We start from the raw sequence: 19,452 nt of genomic DNA on the forward strand, positions 1-19,452 counted from the left end.
AGTGGTAAGTGAGCTTGATCTCATTGGAAAGAAGAGAGTCTCTAGTTTCTGATACAAGTGTCAGGGTGATTCTAGACCTTACTGACACAGAGTTATAGAGGCTAGAATGGAGGGTGTTTATTTCCGTCTGAGTTGTTTACCTGATGAACTGAATACATACATTGCTGTATTTAATGATGGTAGGTAAACAACAACTGAGGGTCATAGCCACATGTCTTGGCTTTCACCAAAAAAAAAAAAATGAAGTCAAAAGACTCAAAAATGGATTTTATATGAATATTTTTCTATGGACATGTCCGTCTGTTCAGGTTTTACTTCTTTATTTGTTTACTGTATAACTTTGTATAAAAAGACTGCATGCTTAGTTCAAAAGTCCTATAACAGAGAGACCCTCTGCCTAGAGGTCTGCTGTGAAAAAAGGCCTGTAAACTGACACCCTGAGATGTGAGAGTGTGAAACGTTCGAGAATTGCGCAATAAAGTTGAAAAAATTAATATGAGCATGCTCATTGCACAGCCCGCCCTCACCAGATGGAATCGTCTCCTTATTGGCTAAAGAGCTATGACATCAACAAAACATCAAATCCCTACTCGAGGGAGCAATTGTCAGTCAAAGGGAGGGTCACCCACATAGCATGGAGAGACCTCATTGGCTTCTTAGCTGCCTATCTCTGCACCACAGGCACTGATTGGCTCATGAGAGGACTTGTTTGATTCGTTAGACCCTGGACTACAAATCTGACGCGTTTTGTAAGCCTCCAATGAGAAGTAGGAGTCGAACAAATGACGGAAGTGAAGCGGTCTGTTCAGTTTCCGGTCAGAAACGTAATTCTTGTGAGGCGAGCAAAGCGTTTTGGATTAAAAGGCTTACATATTCCAGTTCCTTGGACTCTTGGGGATTTTTACAAGCATGTTTTGGAAAATACATTAACATTAGTGACAATGTGAAGAAAGTGAAATTGCGTTTAAAGGTAAGTAAACAAACCGAACTAGTGCCACCTAGTTCAGGTGGCTATCAAATGGTTAAATTACTATGACTGCTATAAATCATATTATGCTTTGTGTGTGGGCTTAATAAAATCCCGAGAGTCTAAGCTTTCAAACACTATATAATTTAACCGTGTATTTAGAGGATTTAATGCTTAAAAGTTACAATGAAGTTACAATGAAGTTGATGCAGTTTCGCCTCCTAGCGGTGGTGGATCGTCCAAGCGACGGCGACAATATAAGTTTAAACATGAATAATTTCCATTTATGTTTCTTTAACCTTTGTGTGTTTGGAGAAATATAAAGTCCACATGTGAATCAGTTCATTCTGATTCTTCTAATAGAAAAACCAACTTTTGAGCTGGCCTTTCTACCACTGATATCTTATTTATCTGTTCTCCTTTCTTGGACAATTTCCTGTCACCAAGTATTAATTCAATCCGACCTGTGAATATGTGGCCGACTTTACTTAAGACGCCGAGGCGCTTTTTTCCTTCTCGATAGGTGAGTAACGTTGGTTTTGCTTTGTTACACAGAACTAATATATGCCTTTGTCCTTTACATCATTATGCTTGTGTGGCATTTTTGCTTGTTTGTTTATCTACAATCGTATTGTTCTTCCCTTCAGCTATGATAAAGACACGTTTCTTTCTGTTAGTCGCCTGGGTTACATATGTATGTGTGGGAGGAGCTATCGATACAGGGGTGGGACCCGTTTGGGTTAGGGGCGTGTTTGTTTTGGTGATTTTATATGTCGACATTGGCTTACAAACAACGGGAGACCCTGGGCCTGTTTCATAAAGGAGAGGTTAAGTGAAAACTCTGAGTATGTTAACCCTGAAATGGGATGAAACTCTGGCTTTTCTGTTTCAGAAAGGGAGGTATATTAAACCCGAGAAAGCAGGTTAAGTCAAGCCCATTTCTGAAAAAGAGGTAACTTATACACAGAGTCATTTACCATAATTACTTACACTGTGAACCTAACCTGGGACCTACTGCACAAAACTAGGATAAGGGATTAAGCCAGGATATCTTGGTGATCCTGGCTCAATTTATCCGTGATCCGGTTGCACTAAAGCTGGATTAGGGGCAGTAGGATGTTATGGTACAAATTACCATATTAATTTACACATTAATTTATTCTGTGGAGCTAGCCTGCTCCAGACCAGGCTAAGTTCCAGGATCTATTTAATCTCATCCCTTATGTCAGTCAGCAGTCACCACAAACGGAAACCAATAGTTATCCCACTGCCCACTATACATTATCACATATAACTAGACCCACTGTCATTATTTAAACATTTGTGATCATTAATTTCAATCATTTTGCATAATTGATGGTTTTTAGATGATGTTGCTATCACTAGATAATTTACAGTTTCCCATAGACTATAAGGCTATATATAAAAATGCTAGAATATTAGGGCCACAGAGGAAAAAAGAAAATTCACAGACTTTGAGAATGAAGTCTTTAATAATATTGTAACCCATTGTTTTAGATGAGGACAGTTAAAATTACCGCTGTGGGGCATTTCGTGGAATTGTTCTTCAGTATAGCTTCACAAACAAGGACATACTTAATCTTTTGGCACATCAGCATCACATTGTCATAAGTATCAGGACCGTAAAAAGAATATACATCTTTTCTGCAGAAAGAACCAGCCTCATAAATGTATTTTTTTCCTTCTTCCTCAGTGTGGCCCTAATACTCTGTGGTATAAAATACACATTCCATATAAATATAAAAACACAAAGTGTAACATTATGTTCCTTCATTAAATAAGGATAAAACAAAGCAGGTAAACCATCAGCTCCTTTCCAAACTGAAGTCACACAGTGACTCTACAAGATGGAAAAGTTTCTTTTGTGCTGTTTTTGTTTTTATAATATAATACAAATTGAACAAAATCGGTCGTTTGTGCTTCGTTTGTGCCGGTGTTTTAATATTGAACATTATAGGTGGGTTATAAATGCTGGTATTACAATACTAATAGAGTAAACTAGATCATTTAACTGGTCACACATTTATGATTCATGAACAGGGACTATTTTATTTCAGGTTTGTCATTTGTTCAATCTCAACCCACATATTTCATGTTAGAAAAGATGTTTTAATAGAACGACAACTCACCTGTCAAGACTATTAAACAATTCAATAAACATTTATCTTTACTTCCCTGGTCTCTCCTGACTTTTTATTTTATTTACAAGGATTTTCTGCTACACTTCACTGCCACCACTAGGCACAAGTGTCGAGTGTCAAAATCAGTCTCGAGTTTGTTGAGAAAAGACAGATATCATTTATACCTCGTTCATCTGACCAGGCTATGTTGGTTGTCCCTCGTGTACGGCACAAGCGTAGAAGAGACCAGTGCCTTTTCTGTGGCCGGTCCTAGATTATGGAACTCCCTGTCACTAGAGATTAGGACGGCACCCACCATTTCTAGTGTTAATCCATGCTAAAGACCCACTTATTTTCTCTAGCCTTTTCATGATTGCCCAGAGTTCTATGTCTGTTTATATCGTATGGTTTATATCTATATCACTTTCTTTTAAATAATTATTATTGTAATTTCTTGGACTATATTATTGTGTATGTGTGTAATTTTAAGTGTATGTGCAATGTCGAACGCACTGTGAAGCACTTTGGCCAGCCTTGTGGCTGTTTGTAAATGTGCTATACAAATAAAGTTGAACTTGAACTTGAACTAGATACAAATCAAACTACAGAAGTCGTTACTAAATCAAATTTCTGGCCAATGTAAGTACAAGGTTTTAACACTGTCAATTACAACATTATTAGTTAACTTCAAGAATAGTACAACATACAATAGAGCTAAGATTGTCGATGTTTACCGAACAGAAAACTCATTGCTAATATAATACTGCTAATGAAGCTATGACATGCTAATTACACTTGCACATCTGACCCATGTTAGATTTTTTTAATACATTGTACATCCAGGGGTCAATATTTTTCGTAATATAAGATATATTATCCTTATATATTATTACTATAATATGTATTCAGACCAATATAGTAATGCATGAAAATAAGTTTAAACTGTACATGACATTTTTGAGTCAGGATTATTTAAGTGAGTAATTATGTTTTGCTTATCCCAAATGCCCAAGAAACCAACAGTTGACAGGGATTCCATTTTCGCCGTCTTATGTTCAGCAAAAGATGCCATAGTCCAAAATGGAAATATAGCTACACCTAATCAGAGTATCTGGACAGAGCTTAGTAAGCAGCTAGAAAACAAGATCACTGCAAAGGCTCTATACACCTTTATTAAATTAAACAGACACAACGTCTGGGCTGGTTTAGGATTTACTCATGAAACTGATCATGAAACAAGTGGCAGTAGTGATGACGCTGATTTTGAGCCAGGGTCCCAGATTCCTGCACTTTTGATCTTGAAGTTCCATTTCAGAAATGGATTGAATTCATGCCTGAAACAGTCAAAGACAAAAACAAGTTCTCTAAAACACAAAAAAGGGAATACACAATTTTGAAGCCTGGAATCTGGACACGTGATAAATCATCAAATTTGGCAAGAAGTGAAATGCTCCTGCACATTTGCCTTTAAAAGAGCCAAGGTCTATCCATCAGCCACTGAGACATACATTGAAACCAGAGGAAACTGTAAGGAGTGTCATGGCCACATTCACAGAAAATGTGACAGAGAGCCTGAAATAAACTGCCCAGTGGTTTAATTAAAAACACTGATGGTTCCCTTCACACTGGCTGTTCCAAGCGTGTAATGTCCGGTAACTTGTTGTGTGCAGGTTTCCAAAGAACTTTGTGAGGGTAGAATAGAACCCCATGTATGGAGGGCATCGGAGGCAACCAAGCTGGTGGATTTTGGAGATCCTGAGCCAAGTCATCTGCCTAATTTGGCCACCCTGTGCAAAGCAAAGCAAGAGAGAAATGACTTGGAGTTAGGTGACAAGGATCCCATTTTGTCTCTGCAAATGTTAAAATACAGTGAACCTCACAGTGGCAGCATTAAAGACATTGGACTGAACACATTTTTCTGTCACTATTGGAGTCAAACACAAATGTACATGTACAAATCCTTATCAAAGACGTCTACTAACCCAGTTGTGAGTTTTGATGCAACTGGCTCAGTAGTGAGGAAACTACAGAGACCAATTGGCAAATCTGGCCATATATTTTTGTATCAGGGTGTTCTGGCAGAACTCCAAAAGAGGTTGTGAGTGACTTTTCTCTGGCTTTGCTCGGAGCTCTGGTCAAGGCTTTTACTCCTCAACCTGATCTAAAGAGCTACATCAATGAGTGTTATGGTGTCTGTGTGGTGTGTCTGTGTGTGCGTGTGTGGTGTGTCTGTGTGTGCGTGTGTGTGTGCGTGCGCGTATGTGTGTGTCTGTGTGTGCGTGTGGTGTGTCTGTGTGTGCGTGTGTGGTGTGTCTGTGTGTGTGTGTGGTGTGTCTGTGTGTGCGTGTGTGGTGTGTCTGTGTGTGTGTGTGGTGTGTCTGTGTGTGCGTGTGTGGTGTGTCTGTGTGTGCGTGTGGTGGGTGTTTTTATTTTTGCAAGGATGTCGCGAGAGTTCTTGTTTTTCTTGATTGATTTTGCATGACATGCTCTTTTTGGGGGGTTTCATTAATGTGCTTGCAAAGCACATTCTTATTGTCTTGCATACTTATTATTATTATTATTATTATTATTATTATTATTATTATTATTAATGTGCTTGCAAAGCACATTCTTATTCTCTTGCATACTTCTTCTTCTTCTTCTTCTTCTTCTTCTTCTTCTTCTTCTTCTGGACACTTTTTCGGCGCGTAACTTGTCCCGCAGCTTTTGTCCTAGACCCATAAATGAGGTGTCAAATCGAGCGGCTCATTGAGGAGAGGTGTGCTATCTATTTTGTAAGCGATCAGAATTCCAGAATTCCCAGTATGGAAGTTCAAAGTGGTGTTTTTTCCCCATAGGAATCTCTCTGTAGATGTGCTAACATCCAAAAGAGGCAGCAGACACCAGTGAATCTGTGTAAAGGTCTTTATTAAAGCTTGTTGCTATATTTCACAGTGAGCTTCAGTTTCATTTCATATATATATATATTGTGGGATCGCCCCCTATTTTCATGATTTTCGTTTGACGGCTCAGTGTAGTTTTATAAGCCTCCTAGGACAAGTGAGAGCCGAAACAAAGGACGGAAGTGCTGTGTGTTTCGGTCAGAAACGCGTTTTGGATTAAAGCGTCTCGGATTAAAAGGCTTACATATTCCAGTTCCTTAGACTCTTGGGGATTTTTTACAAGCATTTGTTTTGGAAAATATTACCCCAGTGAAGAAAGGGAAGCGTTTTGAAGGTAAGCGCTGCCTATTTCAGGTGACTATCAACTTGGATTAAATTAGTATGTGTAATGGGTCTGTCTGTGTTTTCCCGTTGTTTCTTTCTGCCGTCTCTCCCTGGTATTAATTGTTTTGCTCCGCCCACTCATTGCTCACCATGGACACTAATCACATTCCTTCTCATCCCCAGGTGTCTTTTCTTTGTCTCTAATCGTCTCTGCTTTGTTATTGGCTCCTGTCCACTATATCTAGTCTGTCTGTTCACTTCCCTGGTGTTGGTCGTTGTAGGTGTTTGGTTCATGTTGTTCTCTGTTCCTGTTCCGTGTCCTGATCTGTTTTGCCTGCCTGTATGTTTGTTTCTTGTTCTTGTCCAGTAAAGTCCTATCTGCATTTGGATCCTCTCTTGCCTTTTGTTTCACCGTGTCACATCGTGACAGTATGATGGCTATAAATCATATTATGCTTTGTGTGTGGGCTTAATAAAATCCCGAGAGTCTAAGCTTTCAAACACTATAACATTTAACCGTGTATTTAATGCTTAAACCTAGTGCTGTGGTGCCTTGGACAGCACGGCGGTCACATATGTTGTTGTTTCTGCCATTTGTATAACTTTTTGTTGTTTTCAACTATCAGTGTAGTTTTTATAATTTTTTATTTCACTTTAAACTAATGTCCTTTTAAGAACAGCAACGGCTCTTTTAAGAGACACCCATTAATTCAAATTAAGCGCATTTTTTCTTTGTCTCCTCACATTACATAATTATTTTTAAACATATGACACGTATATCACAAAGAATGATAAGAATGACTTTAATTCTTGACATTAGTGAATTAATACATAAAACCGAAAAGCATTGTGTTCCTGGATGGCGTAGTGGATAGCGAATCCGTTTAGCCTGCAGACATTCGGGGTTCGAATCCACCCTTGGACAGTATTTTTTTCTAAAACTTTATAATAAAGGTTCATTAGTTGACATTAGTTACCACATTACTTAACATGAACTAATAATGAACTGCACTTCTACAGCATTTATTCATTTTGTTCATGTTAATTTCAACATTTACTAATACATTATTAACACCGTGTTAACATTACTTAATATACTGTGAACTAACATGAACAAAGAATAAACTTTATTTTAACAAAGATTACTAAATACAATAATTTATTGCTCACGGTTAGTAAATGTTAGTTAATACATTACATTTGAACTAATGATCCTTATTGTAACGTGATTATATTTTTTCCCAGTAAAATCACTGATTGATGCTTTAGTTCAAGATCTTCATGGCGCTTGTTTCAGGAAAAGATAAATGGATTTTCAGGTGTGCTCTTTTGTTGTAGGTAAGAAACTAGTCTGCAAATATAACCATAGTAACTGTGCAGCCAAACCCTAGCAACCATGTAGTGCACCTTACGAACCATATTGCAATATAAAGAAGCCATATCTCATAATTGAGTTGTCAAATCGACCGGCTCATTGAGGAGAGGTGTGCTATCTATTTTGTAAGTGATCCGACCAACGATGTTCGCACAGCGGACGAAAAAGTGGCCAAAAAAGTCCCATAGAAATGAATGTTAAATTCCTAAAATTCGAGCGAAATAAAAAAAAATTCGCACAACATGGACATGTCATATATCAAAACACTCAGCAAGATGAGGGCAACTGACGTCACGTGTAGCCCCGCCCCCAAAATTAGCAAAATCAAAAATTTAGCACAACATGGACATGTGACATATCAAAACACTCAGCACGATGAGGGGAACTTGCCACGTGCAAGCACATTCACATTTTCTTTAGGAAATGTACCGTTCTAGTTTGTTACTTTCAATTTGGCAATTTCTTTTAAAAGATTGTTGGCTGATTGACCCCAATAAAGAGGTTTGCTCATTCTCATCCAGGTCTGAGGAGTTTTCTCAGTATTTTTGTAGTAATTATAGAGTTATCACTTGTCTATCTAAAACAGTTTTTAGTAACCAAAAAGTCTAAGTGTAAAGATCACCCTGCGATGTGTCGACTTGGAGACGGGCTCTGAGTTCCTTCACTGAAGGCAACATGCGGATTTGTTCTGCAAAACAAAAAGCTAAGGAAAAAGGTAAAGAGGATGCAGCTTTTGGAACAGCGATCGTCACAGGAGCCAATACACTACCCACCACAGTCTGATACTGTCACTGTGTCCATCCAACAAACAAAGACGCTGTTGAAAACTGGAGAGGCCTAGCGGTTCCACACAAAAAGAGGAAGATGAATTCTTACCTCTCTCCTTGTCCTGAATGGCTCCATGCTGATCCATCTGTGAGGGGGAAAGGACTGAAGGTGGAACTGTTGAAAAATGGAAATAATCAACAGCCTGTTAAACTCAAGAAATCAAGAATCTCTGTGTTGTACACATGTGCATTTGATGCTTTTTGTCAATGCTTATGTTGTGCTTTCTGTGATAGTGTCACCTTTGAATATTGAATATTGTTTGCAGTGAGGATTCCAGCAATCTCCTCCAGTTTGTGAAGTCCATCACCACAAAGGGTCTGAATGTACAGGCCTACATAAAGAGGGCAGAGCTGCTGAGTGGAATATTCAAAGCTGTCTAATTGAAGTCTGGTGCTCTCCAAATCAGTGCACAGTGCCACATCTCCACAAAACGTGTGTGTGTTTCCTTCACAAAACAGTGTTCCTCACAGTACTGTGCCCTCAGCACACAAGTCACAAGGGAAATTCCATTTGTTTGTACTTCTGTTGCTGTACTTTAGGCTTCTGGCATGGGTCATCTTCAGACCGCAGTGGAAGAAGGCCTTAACCTCCCGGAGTCCCCCCGTCTCAGGCCAATCCAAAGTCCATCACAGTGTCCCTCTGCATTTAAGACAGATAGCTCAGGAAAAGTGCTCTGTGCAGGGAAAGTTTCTCACAGTTACAGACGGGGAGAGCTTCTGTGGATTGTCACTGACCTGGGAAACAACACCACAGAATTTCCTTTGTGTGAATTTCCCTCCATTATGATGCTGTAAGGACAGAGATTTACTTTAAGGGCAGTCATTGCTTTCAGAGCAGGTTTAACCCAGGATGCTCTTGGACATTATGTGGCCTATTGCAGGAGGTCTCCATGTGTCTGGGAGATGTATGACGACCTGAGAAGTGCAGTGACAGGAGCGTCAGAAAACGACAAAATGCCACATGCATCGTTGAAATTCAATTTATTTTTATAAAGTTTTTTTTTGTATTCCACACACCATTATTTTCCTACTCGTGTTTGGAGAAGTATCTGCATTTCTGGAAGTTGGTTTTGATGTTTTTACTAAAGTCTGTGTGGTATTTTTGCCTTGTCAGTATTGAGTGTTTTTAAGTTTAAGTTTTTAAAAGTCCATTTTTTTGTTACTGGATTTTTGATTCAATTTCAAAAGTAAAATAATTTTGGCTTAATTCATTGAGTCATAATTTTATACATACACACACACACACACACACACACACACACACACACACACACACACACACACACACACACACACACACACACACACATATATAGTATACACACACACATACACACACACACACACACATATATATATATATAGTATACTCTCTCACACACACACACACACACATATATATATATATAGTATACACACATACACACACACATGTATATATAGTATACACACACACATGTATATATATATATATATATATATATATATAGTATACACACACACACACACATACTGATTGAAATGTGTTTATTGTTTGTTCTCCATTTGTTTTTATCTATAATGTTATATTTGAATAATATATTTTGCTTTAACTGATGTTCAGCAAAAACCTTTATTTACATTTATTTGTTATCTGTTTTGTTATATTTTAAGAAATATTTTATATTTTAATCCTCTAGCTACGGCCCTGTATGTGTGTATATATATATATTTGTTCTTTTTCTATACAAATAAATTAAAATTGAATTTGAATTTAGTTTGACGACATTTATGTTCTAATTTCCTAGCTGACTGTTTTAAAGTTTGTGTGTTTTCATTGTACCAGGAGGCTAGTTTTTTCTCTTTAATTACTTTCCTATTAAGTGGAGCTCCAATATCTAGGGTGTAGAGAAATACTGACTCTAAATAGTCAACCTATTCACTTTTCCCTTTCAATATTGTTTTTTGAAACCTTTTGTTTTTCCTTCCTATTGTTTGTCTCTAGTAAATTCAGTTTGTCTCTGCCATTGTTTTGTCATTTCCCAACCACACAAGCACAAACTATATCTAAATGTTGCACTTTCCCCCTAGATAACATGGTAGCACTCCAATGGCTAATACATCCATAATATGGGTGGCAAATCTGGACAATGCTCCAGATACTAGTGAATTTTGGCACATTATCCAATGATTACAGAAGAAACAATTTTTAGGGTATAAAGAAAAAAATATTTTTAATTAGTTGTTACAACAATTTTCTATTTCACTGGAATGTATAACAACATGGGGCTCAAGCATTAAACACAGTCCACACCTTATAAACTGGTAAGTTAGTAATAAATGCTTAGTCGTTAAGGCAAGGCAAGATTATTTATATAGCACATTTCATTCCAAGTGCTTTACATAAAAGAAAGTAAAATAATCATAAAACAATAATTGCAACAATAAAACGAGATTTAAAAAACTTTTACAATGATTTAAAAATAAAATTAAAACCATAAAAAAGGATTTTAGGATTTTTACAGATTAACAGATGTGTTTTGAGTCTAGATTTAAATGTGCCTAATATTTTAGCACATCTGATTTCTTCTGGAAGCTGATTCCAACTGCGGGCAGTATAATAGCTAAAAGCAGATTCCCCTTGTTTGGTGTGAACCCTTACCATCTCTAACTGACTCCATCCTAATGATCTGAGTGGTCTGTTTGGTTTATATTCAGTGATCATATCTGCAATGTATTTAGGTCCTAGGCCATTGTATGAGTTAAGCACCTTAATACAATCACTAGATGTCACTGTTGTGCCAAATTTGTGTAGTTTTATTAAAAACAAAGTACATTTGTGGTGTCTTACTTTAATTATAAATTGTATGAGTGCTTAATGCGAGTCCTTTATTAGCAGTGGAATGAGATTCAGGTGTTCTGCTGCCTAAAAAAAAATTCCTGCAAGGAAGTTGAACCTGAATGATTCCTCCTAAGTAATAAAACTAACTGAGTAATGTGTTATTCTGTCAAATTAAGTCAGAGACCCTAACCCATATTTCATGTTCAAAATATGTAAGAAAGATTCCTCCTCGCACTTGTCCACGTCTCTTTACCTCTGCAAAACAATAGGAGCTCCGGAGCACTGAGAGAACAAACCACACGAGTGAAATCAAATCTGGTTTATTCCAAACAGCTGCTCAAAGAACTGAGCTACAGAACAGAATATATACACAATGAAATACAGTAAGCTGTGGTGTATGAGATAAGGTGGGGGGGGGAGTTTATCAACATAGATAGGGGTTTGCTAGAATGTGCATCCTCACAACTCTCATCCAAGCATTGAAGGTCAGAAAGCCTGTACATGAGCAAAGAGAAACTGAGTGTCCTGAGAGTAATCTCACAAGCAGCTCAACCTATCTTGTCTTTTCATCCGGTCAAGAGCACTAAAGGAACAAGATAGACTCAAATCAAGAGCATTAAATCAGAAGAGGTGAATATGACATATAACATATAACACAGAAATACATTTTTACATGACAGAAATTTCCTCGTTTTCTATAAGGTTATGTTATCAGCAAGCCTTACCATCCTGCTCATGTTTGCAGAAACACAGGGTACAAAAACAAGAAAACATGAACACACTTATCACAGGTCAGCATGACCAGAGTGGGGGGGGGGGGGCATTCCTTTCGACAGAGAAAGAGAAATGTGGAAAGAAAACGAAATAAGCACAAAAATTAATTACCATAAAGAAAATTCATTTCAGCAAAATATAATCATAATTAAACCAAATTCTAGTAGTAAATATGAGTATGTCATGTTCACAAGTGGGATAAATACAGCACAGTACCATTATTAAACCACAAGAAGGATCAGCTTGCTTATGCAGCTGAAGGAAGGGTCACAGAGATTATAAAATATCCCTATAACAGCCATTACTGAGGTGACACAAAGGCAAGTTTATGGTTGACGCTCATAATGCTGTGCGAGCAGGGCAACATTGCTGACGCAGGAGAAGACTGGCTGCTGAACAAACATAAACCTGTAGGCTCACATTCACCTTGTGCTTTTTCAGTGCAGTTTTATGTCAGATCAGAAAGACAAAGTATGTTATACACATATGCGAAATACATTATCTACACTATGGAAAGTGAGGACAGATAATGAGTCTACAAACGTCATATTGGTGACATCCAGAGATATAGCAACAGGCACACACCAATTAGATTAGATTAGATTAGATTCAACTTTATTGTCATTGTCCAAGGTACAGAGCCAATGAAATGCAGTTAGCATCTAACCAGAAGTGCATATATGGCTTATTTACAAGTGGCAGTGTAATAAATAAGGGTATGAGGTTATACAGAAGGTGTAGTAATATGTGCATATAACTGAATAAGGGTTTATATAGTGTGGTGTTTATATAAGTGTGTTACAGTATAAAGTGGTATGACAGATATAGCTGTACAAAAGGAATGTCGTTATGAATATATACATCTATATATATATATATATACAGTGTTGTAATGTAACGGAGTACAAACACGTCGTTACTGTACTTAAGTAGAAATGTCACGTATCTGTACTTTACTATTTAAATTTATGACAACTTTCACTTTTACTCCACTACATTTCCGAGATAAAATGTAAACTTTTACTCCGTTATATTCCCACTAAACATCTTCGTTACTCGTTACTACAAAATAAAGTCAGCAGAAATGTGTGTGACTGTAATAAGGGAGGTTTGGTGTATCACTGCTGCTAGATTGTATTACGCTCCACACGCTGTACGGAGAAGCACAGGTACGCGCAGCGTGCACGCGCAGTCAGAGCTGGGGGCGTTTATCTATAACGGCAACCAAAAGCAGTGAAATGTCACTATTCTTATTACCAGAGTTGTAGCACAAACTAAATATTAATGCAACATCAATACTAAATAAAAATAACATTTATATATTTGGTCTTTGTCTTGTGAATATGTGTTTATTAATGACGTCATCCATCGGACACACTGTTTGTAGAGAATACACACACACATGAACTGATCTGATTCGAGACTGACATCATTACATCATGTATAACATTTTGGTGTCCACTTTTACCATTTAATAACACCATAACTTTTGGCTTACTATGTAGTCATATAATATAGAATATAAAAGTCTTCTTGTTTTAAATTCTCACTGAGGGATAAAACCCCTAAAGATGAAACCCTAGAACTGCCCCTGATCTTATACCTACTGAAAATCACTGACATTTTACTTTTTACTTTAAATACTGAAGTACAGTAAATATCAGATACTTTAAGACTTTTACTTCAGTAATTTTCTAAAAGGTGACCTTCACTTCTACCGAAGTCTTTTTCTAGTACGATACTTGTACTTTTACTCAAGTATTGCTTTCTACTACTTTAAATTATACAACACTGACACACACACACACACACACACACACACACACACACACACACACACACACACACACACACACAGGGTATAGGCTTTATTATAATTCCATTCGATGTCATTCAATCCACTCTATTTGTGCAATGAAGACAAAAAAAAAATTCATTGCGTTTAACTGCATGTAGAAAAAAACCATATGTTGTTGCAACCCCACTCTGATCTTAGACCTCTGGTCTTTTGATTTCAGACACTTCGTTTGTATAAATCCAGAGAAAGGGACAAAGGCGAAAAGGGGCAAGGTTGTCTACAAGAAGAAAGGTGTGATCGTCCAGAAGAAGTCTTCTCAAGTTCAAGTTTCTTTATTTGTCATTTCACTACATGTTGAGACATGCAGTGGAACGAGATGTTGTGTCTCACAGGTCAAATGGTGCAACATCCATACAGACATTATACAATTAAACAAGACATTTATAAGTTAAATACACAAGAGAATATACACTGCTGGCGTCTCTGCTGCTCTTTACTGTTATTTTACAGGAAACTTTTTTACAGTGTAGTGATGATTATACGACAAACTCAGCTCACACACAAAGATATGAAGAACTGCTCATTTATCAGAGAGAATGTGTTGGCTCTTACCTTTGTTTACATTAGACAGAACTGAGGTTTAAGCCACATGACCCTCCCACTCCTGTGTGTGTGTGTGTGTGTGTGTGTGTGTGTGTGTGTGTGTGTGTGTGTGTGTGTGTGTGTGTGTGAGAGAGAGAGTGAGTGAGTGAGTGAGTGAAGACAAACAAATGCACAAGAATGTAAATTGTAAACTGTCCAGTTCTCCCTAGTGAAGGTGAATTACAACTCTGTAGCTGCATAAACACTCGGTACAGAATCCACTAAAGTCACCATGACGTCATCATTTTGTTTATCATGTTTATCAGAAATGGAAACAGCTCTTTAAGGGAAAATATGGGTGGCTCTTATAAGAGCCGTTTGAGGAGTAAAAAACATAAAAAACACGTTTACTTCTTCTTGGGAGCCTTTTTGGCCTTCGCCGCTTTGGGCTTTGAGGTTTTGGGCTTTACAGCCTTTACCTTCTTGGGGGTCACCGGCTTTTTGGCGCTCTTGGAGTAAAAAAAAAGTGCTGGAAAGCTGGAATCCTGGGTGTGGCAGCTCTCTCAGGGCCACGATGTTCTCAGCAGCAAGGTCATAACGCAGCAGCGTGGGGCTCTGTATGCATCGGTAGTAAAGCGATCCGTGGTACACGGTGGCCCCGGGGCTCCCCGTCGACTCTGGTAAAAGCAGGACCTTGGTGGGGTAACCACGGGCGAGCTGCTCCAGGTTTTCATAGGCGTACAGTTCTCGTACTTCACTGCTCACAGTGTCGATGCACCACACCGTGTCTGGCCCATACGGAGCTCCTGGAGACTCTGGGTCCTGGAACCACATTTTCCTGTGATGCTGTTGGCCTTCTGATGGGTCTCAGGCTCACCGACAGAAACAAGTTCCCTACAGCCTTTTATACATAGAATAAACAAAACAGATTATTTATTTATTTTTTAAACATTTATTTATAAACTTTTTCAAATCATTAACAAAAAGTTTGATACAGTTTCAGTTATAGCTTTCCCCCCCTTTATAGCCCTTTCCGCCAAAGTATTTAACCATGCATCACATAAAGGTTAACACAATAATTATACTAATAATAACCATAAAAATAAATTAATAAATAATAATAATAATAATTATAATATAAATAAATAAATACAATTTAAAACTAAAATAATAATAATCATAATAAAAAATAAATAAATAAATAAATAAAAATATACACAAATACATAGCCAATAATAAAGGTTTCCTGACATGTTCGTGGTCCGTACACAATTATAAAACAAAACTCCGATTGGTGATAATATTTAACATTGATCAGTGAGTGAGAGAGTCTTCATCTTCTCAAAATATGCAATCATGGGTTTCCACGTCTTATAAAAATTCTGGACGGATCTTTTCTCTAATTTTAAGTATGATACTAGATCACATAACCACATTGAGGCTTTAGGCGAGCTTGTTGACTTCCACTCCAATAATATTCTTCTTCTCGCTAATAAGGTGGCAAAAGCAATAACTTTTCTACTTTATTTGTTAGTAACACTCCGTGTTCTGGTACTCCAAAAATAGCAACTTTAACACTGGGTTTTATATTCAAACTAAAGGCTTCATTTACTATTTTGAATACGCATGTCCAATAGTCACTCAACTTTTCACAAGCCCAAAACATATGACAATGGTCTACCTTGTCACCTTTACATCGATCACATAAATCGTCAACATTTGGGTAAATTTTTGAAAGTCTACATTTTGTGTAGTAGGCACGATGGAGGACTTTAAGTTGTATAAGGCTGAGGCGTGCACAGGAGGTCGATCCATTTACTTTATTAAGAACCTCATCCCAAATTTCATCAGGTATTTCGCTTCCTATGTCCTTTACCCACTCACCTCTTATTCTGTCAATTAAAAAATCATTTGATGACATAATCGTCTTATATATTGCCACAATTTGACCTTTAAGAGAAGTAGGAGATTGTAGAATTTTATCCAACAGTGAAGTAGGTGGTAACTCAGGAACAGTTGAGCTCTGAGATTCACTACACCTGGCCAAGCCTATCCTCTGCCATTGTGCATACGTGTGATCTATTTTACCAGCTGGAAACAAATGGTTATTACAGAGACGGCTTAGCATAGAAGAGTTGCTGAGTTTATGCCTTTGTCTAAACTGTGACCATATTTTAAGTGTGGAACGTACAATTGGGCTCAATGAGTATTTAGAGGGAGAGAATGGTAGCTTCATTGTTATTAGAGCAGAAAGTGATGTAGATGTACGAGTATTTGCCTCCGCCTTACACCAATCAACCTCAGGGGAATTATACCAACAAATAATTTTTTGGAGATTTGCAGCCCAGTAGTAGCCCATAAAATTAGGAAGAGCTAAGCCTCCTTGGGGCCTTTGCTTTTCGAGAAGCTCCTTACGAATTCTAGGGTTCTTTCCTCCCCACAAGAAAGATAGTATGGGTTTATTTATGGAACGGAAAAATGTTTTTGGGAGAAAAACTGGAAGTGACTGAAATAAGTATAAGAATCTAGGTAATATATTAATTTTTATACAGTTTACTCTGCCTGCTAGAGACAGGTGCAATGCATCCCATCTCTGAAGGTCAGACTTAATATTACTAATGAGTGGTAAAAAAATTTTTGCATATAAACCTGAGAATGTACGAGTAATATGAACTCCCAAATATTTAAAAGCAAATTGAGAGATGTGAAATGGGAGGGATGCAGCTTTAATTTGTAAAGCAAGAGGGTTAATCGGGAAACATTCACTTTTAGAAAGGTTAAGTTTGTATCCTGAAAAGCTGCCAAAAATGGATAGTTTCCGCACTATTTTTGGGACGTTTTCTACTGGATTTGAAATATAAAACAAAAGATCATCCGCATATAAAGAGACCTTGTGTTCCATCCCCATTCGGTCAATGCCCTGTATAGACTGTGAGGATTTAAGCATAATGGAAAGCGGCTCTATTGCTACTGCAAAAAGAAGAGGGCTTAAAGGGCAACCCTGTCTTGTGCCCCTTAGTTTTGGGAAAAATTGTGAACGTATTTTATTTGTTATAACAGATACTTTAGGGTTAAAATACATTAGTTGGATCCAGGATATAAATTTTGGGCCAAAACCAAACTTTTCCAATACTGCGAATAGATAGCTCCACTCCACTCTATCAAACACCTTCTCTGCATCCAGGGATACCACCACCTCTGGGACCTCCCTGGATGCAGGAGAATACAAAACACCAAGAAGTCTCCTTAAATGAGTGGCGACCCCTAATAACGCCTGTCTGATCTGGGGATATTATTTCTGGTATGACAATATCTATTCTAGAGGCCAACAATCTGGCAAGAATTTTAACATCAACATTTAGCAAAGATATTGGCCTGTAGGAATTGCACTCTAGGTGATCTTTTCCAGGCTTCAGAATGAGTGTAAGAAATGCCTCTGTGAGAGACATTCTCAGGAGAAGAAGGGCTAATTTGGGAGCAAAAGCTTTATAAAATTCGACAGGATAACTGTCGGGGACCGGGGTTTTGCTATTTTGCATTGCATTAATAGAATTTAACATTTCTTGCAGCTCAATTGGTTGTTCTAATCCTTCTTTATGATCTGGACTAATCGTCTGGATATTCAGGTCATTCAAAAAGGCTGACATGCCTGTTATATCCCCATGAAATTCTGAAGTATATAAATTTGAATAAAATGTTTTAAAAGTTTCATTAATTTCTTTAGGATCCACTGTGTCAGGACTCAGCCCGGACTTTTGGCCACGTGCCTTTTTGTTTATCTTCCTCGTCACGTGTCTGCCCCGCCTTCGTCCGCCCCTCCCTGTCTCCACACCTGATCCTTATTGTGTCATCGTGTCTTTTATATTTAAGTGAACCGAGTGCAGCACGGAATCATTAGTTACGCTTTTACCCTTCGTCATGTCTAGTCTTTGCTAAGTGTCGTCTTTTGTATTGCTTTAGTTATCGTCTTTATGTATTTGTCTTTATCATTTATTAAACCCCATTCATTTGAAGCTATCCTGCATACGGGTCTGTCTCCTTCCTCTTCCGGTTGTGACACACTGTCAGTTGTTGTGATGTGTTGCGAATCTGTGGAATTAATCTGGAAGCTGATTGACACTTTATCTGATGTCATAATAAACGGCCTGCTTTTCCCCAATGTTCATAAAAATTACCTTTAGACCAAAGCAGATTTTGTTGTTTTTTTCAATTGATATCTGATCATATTGTGCTTTAATTTCCACTTTCTTTTTAAGCAGTTCTTCAGAAGGGGATAGAGAGAGTCGTTGATCTAATTTTTCTATCGAAACATTTAGCTGTTTTAGTTTTGCATTCCTCTTTTTATTACTGGATACAGAATAAGATATAATTTCACCTCTTGAAATTATATGACAACTCAATGACAACTTTAAATGTTTCCCATAAAGTCAGTGGTGATACCATTTCTGAATCATTTGTGAGCAAGAAGTTATCTATCGCCACTGATATATGTTTGTGGAAATTTTTATCTGCCAACAGATTAGAGTTTAATCGCCATGTAGGGCGCTGTGTGCAATGCTGAGTAAAACGTAGGTCGAGAAGTAATGGTGCGTGGTCTGATATTATAATTGCTGAATATTGAGTATTTTCCACTAAAGGAAGTATTGTTTTATCTATAAAAAAATAATGAATATGAAGAATGGACAGGAGAAAAATAAGAGAATTCTTTCTTTTGCGGGAATAAAAATCTCCACGGATCCAGACAGCCTGTTTGTGCCATGAAAGTAGAAAGAGCTTGGGACATCTTAGACTAGAGCATAGTTTTCAGATTCGAACGATCTAGGATTGGGTTAATAACACAATAAAGTTGGGTAAAAATTAAATTAATTTATGAATGAAATTAACATCGTCCCAATTGGGGTCGTAGACACAAACCAGGGTGACAGGGGTGTGAAACAAATCATCTGTCACAATAACAAAAC

General features: G+C 37.6%; 1 protein-coding gene across 1 annotated transcript in view; it reads left to right on the forward strand.

The window, feature by feature from the left end:
- Positions 1-19,452, forward strand: part of LOC113637319 (sodium/potassium/calcium exchanger 1-like) — a 319,664-nt gene that overhangs the window by 224,464 nt on the left and 75,748 nt on the right. The window lies entirely within an intron of this gene.

Source organism: Tachysurus fulvidraco, chromosome 3 (assembly GCF_022655615.1).
Source record: "Tachysurus fulvidraco isolate hzauxx_2018 chromosome 3, HZAU_PFXX_2.0, whole genome shotgun sequence".
Classification (NCBI taxonomy): Eukaryota; Metazoa; Chordata; class Actinopteri; order Siluriformes; family Bagridae; genus Tachysurus; species Tachysurus fulvidraco.